The following is a 7,410-nucleotide window of genomic DNA, read 5'->3' on the forward strand; positions in this document are numbered from 1 at the left end:
ATCTTTTGTATATGGGAAAGGGAAGAATCAAAAGAATTCTCAGACTGTGCCGTTTTGAATTCTTTGACAAGGGAGAAGGGAGACACAAAAGAATTCAGGCGGTTAGTCCTTTGTTCTTTTGGAAAAGGGAGAAGAGAGACACAAAAAGAATTCAGGCGGTTAGTCCTTGGCAAATTCTTTTTGGCAAAGGGAGAAGAGAATGAAAAGGATGAATAGAAAAAGTTTTCAAGGTTTGGAAAAACATAAAACTTTGGAAAACTTTTGGCACAAGGAAGAAGAAGAAGAAGTTCAAAGAGACTCAAAAATCAATGTGGAAAAATTGCTTGTGTAAGGAATGAATTGGAAAAGATAGATGTATAGATTGATTTGAAATGCAAAACAAAGCATTTCTTTTATAGACTCTTCATGTCTGGTAAAGAGAACCATTAGAAGAGTTATGACTTTTAGAAAAACTTAAAACCAATTTGAAAAAGTCAAAAACTATTTGAAGAGTTACATCTTTTGATTTGTTCAGAAACTATTACTGGTAACCGATTACCAAATCAGTGTAATCGATTACACAAAGCTTTTTTGTGAAAGGATGTGACTCTTCACATTTGAATTTGAATTTCAACGTTCAAACACACTGGTAATCGATTACCAAAACATTGTAATCGATTACAGCTTTTTGAAATCAATTGGAACGTTGTAAATTCAGTTGAAAACTTTTTGAAAACCATTTTGCTACTGGTAATCAATTACCAGAGAGTAAAAACTCTTTGGTAAAAAGATTTTAAGAAAAATCCATGTGCTACTCAGTTTTTGAAAAAACTTTTTCATACTTATCTTGATTAAGTCTTCTCTTGATTCTTGAATCTTGAGTCTTGAATCTTGATCTTGATTCTTGGAACTTGAATCTTGAAACTTGATTCTTGATTCTTGAAATCAAATTTTCTCTTTGAACGTTGAAGTGTTCTTGATTCAATCTTGAACATCTTGAACTCATTCTTTGATTCTTGAGATCATCATCTTTGTTATTATGAAGTGTTCTTGACCTTTGAGCTTTTTGTCATCACCTTTGTTATCATCAAAACTTCTTTGAATCAATCTTGATTCATCATGAAGCTTGCTTCTACACTTCTATGCTAAAAAACATGAGTTGTATGATCCAAGGAGACCAAGACAATACAATTCCCATTAGCAGACACAAAAAGAGATTGAATGGCATCTGAGCGCCCTCTGAATTTTTATACACATTCACCAGACCGAATATCCCATAATCTCACAATTCCATCCACGCATCCAGTTGCCACACACGATGAACCAACCCATGTCAAACATGTCACTCCACCATGTCCACATGGCAAAATTCTTTCCATCAGACATAAAATGAAAGTTTACAGTTCCAATCCAAAATATAATGCCAATCAAAGCTCCTTTAATTTCTAAATACATAGCACTTGCACAAAGCAAGATTCCAACTAACCTCATGGTCACAGGTGGCTCGAGATAAGAAATGTTGTATATCCCATATGACTAGTCTTTGATCCATGCCTCCAATTGCAGCCAACAAATCACTATTCATACAATTTTAAGAGACAAAATGGTCAGGTCATCAAATCATATTAAACAAACCATTCAATTATGAAAATGATGAAATTATGTAAATGAATGAAATATAAAGCATGGCACAAAGATGTTCATAATTCAACTTGTATAAACTATATAGGTTTGGGTCATTCTACAGTCCATTAGTACTCGAAAATAAGATGGAATTATTTTTCAGTAAATGTTATACTATAAACTAAGTCATTGAGGGTTAGTTCAAGTCCAATAACATATCAAGAATCATGAGCCCAAACTTTATTTGGCCTGTTAAACTGTTACCAATTAGACTATTTTTAACTTTTGATGTAAAAAGACCTATCTCAACATCGAATAAAAGCATCATGTGTGTGCATAAACCTAGACACATATTATGTACATGAAAATGTGCAAAAATGAACATACACATATGTTGGATCAAGTGGCCTCGGAATAATTAAGAACGGGGGTTGAATTAATTATTAATGAACCTTTACTTATTAAAAAACTTATCCTTCTTAATTACTAGATTCAATTAGGCTTTTACTATAATGTTAAGAAAGTACAAAACAGAAATAGAAACTTAACCAAAAGTAAATGCGATAAATAAAGTGCACAGCGGAAATTAAAAGTGTAGGGAAGAAGAAGACAAACACAAGAGTTTTATACTGGTTCGGCAACAACCCATGCCTACATCCAGTCCCCAAGCGACTTGCAGTCATTGAGATTTCTTTTCAACCTTGTAAAATCCTTTACAAGCAAAGATCCACAAGGGATGTACCCTCCCTTGTTCTCTTTGAACAACCAAGTGGATGTACCCTCCACTTGAACTAATCCACAAGAGATGTACCCTCTCTTGTTCTCAGTCACAACAACCCAGTAGATGTACCCTCTACTTGTACCACAAAGGATGTACCCTCCAATGTGTTACGACAAAGTTCTCAGGCGGTTAGTCCTTTGAAACTTTGTGAAGGGGAAACAAAAGATATCTCAGGCGGTTAGTCCTTTGAAGCTTGCTTCTACAACATAGGCTATAAGAAATTTATATGACACATACCTTGGCGAGAAACCAACACATTTAATGGAATCTGGATGAGAAGCCTATCATGGACATGATAATGTGCAAAACTGCACATACACACAGGCTATAAGAAGTTTCTTAATTATGACACGTACCTTGGCGAGAAACCAAAATATTCAATGAAATCTGAATGAGAAGCTTATTGTGGACATGAAAATGTGCAAAACTGAACATACACACAAGCTATAAGAAGTTTATTAATTATGACACATACCTTCGCGAGAAACCAACACATTCAATGGAATCTGGATGAGAAGCGACGAAATCAATAACATGTCAACCACGATACTCGTTTTATTAAAGACGTAAGAAGAAGCTTAATATACATGCTCAAATCCCTTTACAAAGAATTCCAGAGACAAATGGAACAATTGGCTCAATGGATAAGTGATCGAAGTCTTGATGTTTGGGCACCTACTTTAATACTACACAGACTACATTATGCAAGAAGATAACTTTTGTATGAATTATATTTTCATAAAACACAAAAATACTAGGGTTTGTTAGTGTTTGGCTCTACTGAGCTTTAAAAGATTGGCTAAGATTTTGTTAAAACATAAGCACTTAGACAATGAAGGAAAGCTGGAGTTGCTGCACATGATGTCCAACGTTATGTCAAGGAATAAGATCGGGCTGCACAATGTACAAGGCAAGATAAAATGTCAAATGAAGAATTGAAGTTGCAGGATCCACGATGTCGGATACAATGTCCTGACATCCTGCTCGAGAATACTGGAGTTGCTGTACAATGCAAGATAAAAGACAAGTGCAGAAGTGAAGCTGCAGGATCCACGATGTCGGATACAATGTCCTGACATCCTGCCCGAGAATACTGGAATTGCTGTACAATGCAAGATAAAAGTCAAGTGCAGAAGTGAAGCTGCAGGATCCACGATGTCGGACACGATGTCCTGACATCCGGCCCGAAAATACTGGACATATAAATCTGTTATATCTTTAACAGATTATTGTGCAGTTAGCAAGAGATTAGAAGATCTATCTTTAGGAACGAATCAAAAGATCATTAAAGTTCGAATTTCAAAGTAGAAGAGTTCGTTCAGGGATTAAAGATTAAAGATTAAAGATTCAAACTAAAAGATCAAAAGTTATCTTTTAGTTCTTTAACTGCAGATTTTTCAGAAGAAGATAGATCTCCTCCAGCATCAAGCCGTTGCAGCCCAGAAACGCAAATTGCTATATAATCATGGAGGCTGCACGAGTTCTGTACCAAGTCCGGGATTGAAGAGTTAATTTGTGAGTTTTTGGGACTTGAGTCTTTTGTGAGCCACCTTGATGGTACCCTAACATCAAGTGTTGGACCTATGTGTGTAGAGTTGATCTCTTGTGTCTAGAGTTGATCTCTAGTGTGTAGAGTTGATCTCTTTTGTTCAGAGTTGATCTCTGGTGTGTCTTTGACTTAATTGTAAACACGGGAGTGTGAGTGAGAGGGAGTGAGCGGAGGTTCTCATATCTAAGAGTGGCTCTTAGGTAGAGATCGCACGGGTAGTGGTTAGGTGAGAAGGTTGTAAACAGGGGCTGTTAGACCTTGAACTAACACTATTGAGAGTGGATTTCCTCCCTGGCTTGGTAGCCCCCAGATGTAGGTGAGGTAGCACCGAACTGGGTAAACAATTCTCTTGTGTTATTTACTTGTTTAATCTGTTCATACGGACACATATAATCTGCATGTTCTGAAGCGTGATGTCGTGACATCCTGTACGACATCTGTCCCCTGGTATCAGAATTTCAGGGTTGAAGACATTGTCAAGCTCATAATCTTGCCAGGTCACATAACCTCCATGCCAAATTTCTAATTAATCAAGTTTCATAAACACCAAGAAAAAACTATATCCATAAATTTTGAGCATGACATAGTATGCCAATCTTGATCCAAATTTCTAATGAAGGGCAGCAGGTCAAAGGACAATTGTTACCTATGGACACCCCAAGAAACCAGCTACTCCTCCACATGTCTATCCTCCAAAGAAGATGAAGTCAGAATATGGGATCAAAGATTTGGACATCTGCGCTTAAGAGGCATAAAGAAAATCATTGACAAAGGTGCTGTTAGAGGCATTCCCAATCTGAAAATAGAAGAAGGCAGAATCTGTGGTGAATGTCAGATTGGAAAGCAAGTCAAGATGTCCCACCAGAAGCTTCAACATCAGACCACTTCCAGGGTGCTGGAACTACATCACATGGATTTGATGGGGCCTATGCAGGTTGAAAGCCTTGGAGGAAAGAGGTATGCCTATGTTGGTGTGGATGATTTCTCCAGATTTACCTGGGTCAACTTTATCAGAGAGAAATCAGACACCTCTGCAACTGTCAAGCACTTCCACATCTTTGGAAGTCCATGTTACATTTTGGCAGATAGAGAGCAAAGGAGAAAGATGGATCCCAAGAGTGATGCAGGAATATTCCTGGGATACTCTACAAACAGCAGAGCATATAGAGTATTCAATTCCAGAACCAGAACAGTGATGGAATCCATCAATATGGTTGTTGATGATCTGTCTCCAGCAAGAAAGAAGGATGTCGAAGAAGATGTCAGAACATCGGGAGACAATGTAGCAGATGCAGCTAAAAGTGGAGAAAATGCAGAAAACTCTGATTCTGCTACAGATGAATCAAACATCAACCAACCTGGCAAGAGACCCTCCATTAGAATCCAGAAAATGCATCCCAAGGAGCTGATTATAGGAGATCCAAACAGAGGAGTCACTACAAGATCAAGGGAGATTGAAATTGTCTCCAACTCATGCTTTATCTCCAGAATTGAGCCCAAGAATGTGAAAGAGGCACTGACTGATGAGTTCTGGATCAATGCTATGCATGAAGAAGTCTATGTGGAGCAGCCAAAGGGATTTGCAGATCCAACTCATCCAGATCATGTATACAGGCTCAAGAAGGCTCTCTATGGATTGAAGCAAGCTCCAAGAGCTTGGTATGAAAGGCTGACACCTCCATTAGATCCAGAAAATGCATCCCAAGGAGCTGATTATAGGAGATCCAACAGAGGAGTCACTACAAGATCAAGGGAGATTGAAATTGTCTCCAACTCATGCTTTATCTCCAGAATTGAGCCCAAGAATGTGAAAGAGGCACTGACTGATGAGTTCTGGATCAATGCTATGCATGAAGAAGTCTATGTGGAGCAGCCAAAGGGATTTGCAGATCCAACTCATCCAGATCATGTATACAGGCTCAAGAAGGCTCTCTATGGATTGAAGCAAGCTCCAAGAGCTTGGTATGAAAGGCTGACAAAGTTCCTTACTCAGCAAGGGTATAGGAAGGGAGGAATTGACAAGACTCTCTTTGTCAAACAAGATGCTGAAAACTTGATGATTGCACAGATATATGTTGATGACATTGTGTTTGGAGGGATGTCGAATGAGATGCTTCGACATTTTGTCCAACAGATGCAATCTGAATTTGAGATGAGTCTTGTTGGAGAGCTGACTTATTTTCTGGGACTCCAAGTGAAGCAGATGGAAGACTCCATGTTCCTCTCTCAAAGCAAGTATGCAAAGAACATTGTCAAGAAGTTTGGGATGGAGAATGCCAGTCATAAAAGGACACCTGCACCTACTCACTTGAAGCTGTCAAAGGATGAAGCAGGCACCAGTGTTGATCAAAGTTTGTACAGAAGCATGATTGGGAGCTTATTATATTTAACAGCTAGCAGACCCGACATCACCTATGCAGTAGGTGTTTGTGCAAGATATCAAGCCAATCCCAAGATAAGTCACTTGAATCAAGTAAAGAGAATTCTGAAATATGTAAATGGCACTAGTGACTATGGGATTATGTACTGTCATTGTTCAAATTCAATGCTGGTTGGGTATTGTGATGCTGATTGGGCTGGGAGTGCAGATGACAGAAAAAGCACTTCTGGTGGATGCTTCTATTTGGGAAACAACCTTATTTCATGGTTCAGCAAGAAGCAGAACTGTGTGTCCCTATCTACAGCAGAAGCCGAGTATATTGCAGCAGGAAGCAGCTGTTCACAGCTAGTTTGGATGAAGCAGATGCTGAAGGAGTACAATGTCGAACAAGATGTCATGACATTGTACTGTGACAACATGAGTGCTATTAATATTTCTAAAAATCCTGTTCAACACAGCAGAACCAAGCACATTGACATTAGACATCACTATATCAGAGATCTTGTTGATGATAAAGTGATCACACTGAAGCATGTTGACACTGAGGAACAAATAGCAGATATTTTCACAAAGGCTTTGGATGCAAATCAGTTTGAAAAACTGAGGGGCAAGCTGGGCATTTGTGTGCTAGAGGAATTATAGCAACTACAGCAATCTGAACGTGCCCAAACGAATCACTTAACATTAATAGCACGTTCACTACTGAACCAAGGAAAATTCGACCGTTGCTTCACACGACCCTCTACATTCCTCATTCAAATTTATATCTGCTTGGCATTCGTGTTTTTACCAGCATTTCCCAATAGCCTTCTGAAATTTACGAAATCATTCCAAACGCTCTGCTTTTCCATGGCTACCTCACCAAAAGAAACTTCCGCTTCTGGTTCACCCGCTGTACCATCATCTCCGCACCAGGAACAACCAGAATTCAACATCCAACCCATACAAGTAATTCCTGGTCAAGCTTCTGTCCCTGAGAAACTGGTTCCCAGAAGACAACAGGGAGTGAAGATTGCTGAAAACCCTAGCCTTGCAACAAGTCCTAGGGAAGTAGACACGGAGATGTACAAGAAATCCTCAGTATGGTGAGTAGCATTT

At 38.7% G+C, this 7,410-nt stretch overlaps 1 pseudogene; it reads right to left on the reverse strand.

Moving 5' to 3' along the window:
• Positions 1-1,124: 1,124 nt before the first annotated feature.
• The window catches only part of LOC112997851 (probable serine/threonine-protein kinase PkwA), a 31,219-nt pseudogene continuing 24,933 nt past the window's right edge, over positions 1,125-7,410 (reverse strand).

This window comes from Glycine max, chromosome 9, assembly GCF_000004515.6.
Source record: "Glycine max cultivar Williams 82 chromosome 9, Glycine_max_v4.0, whole genome shotgun sequence".
In the NCBI taxonomy this organism is placed as follows: Eukaryota; Viridiplantae; Streptophyta; class Magnoliopsida; order Fabales; family Fabaceae; genus Glycine; species Glycine max.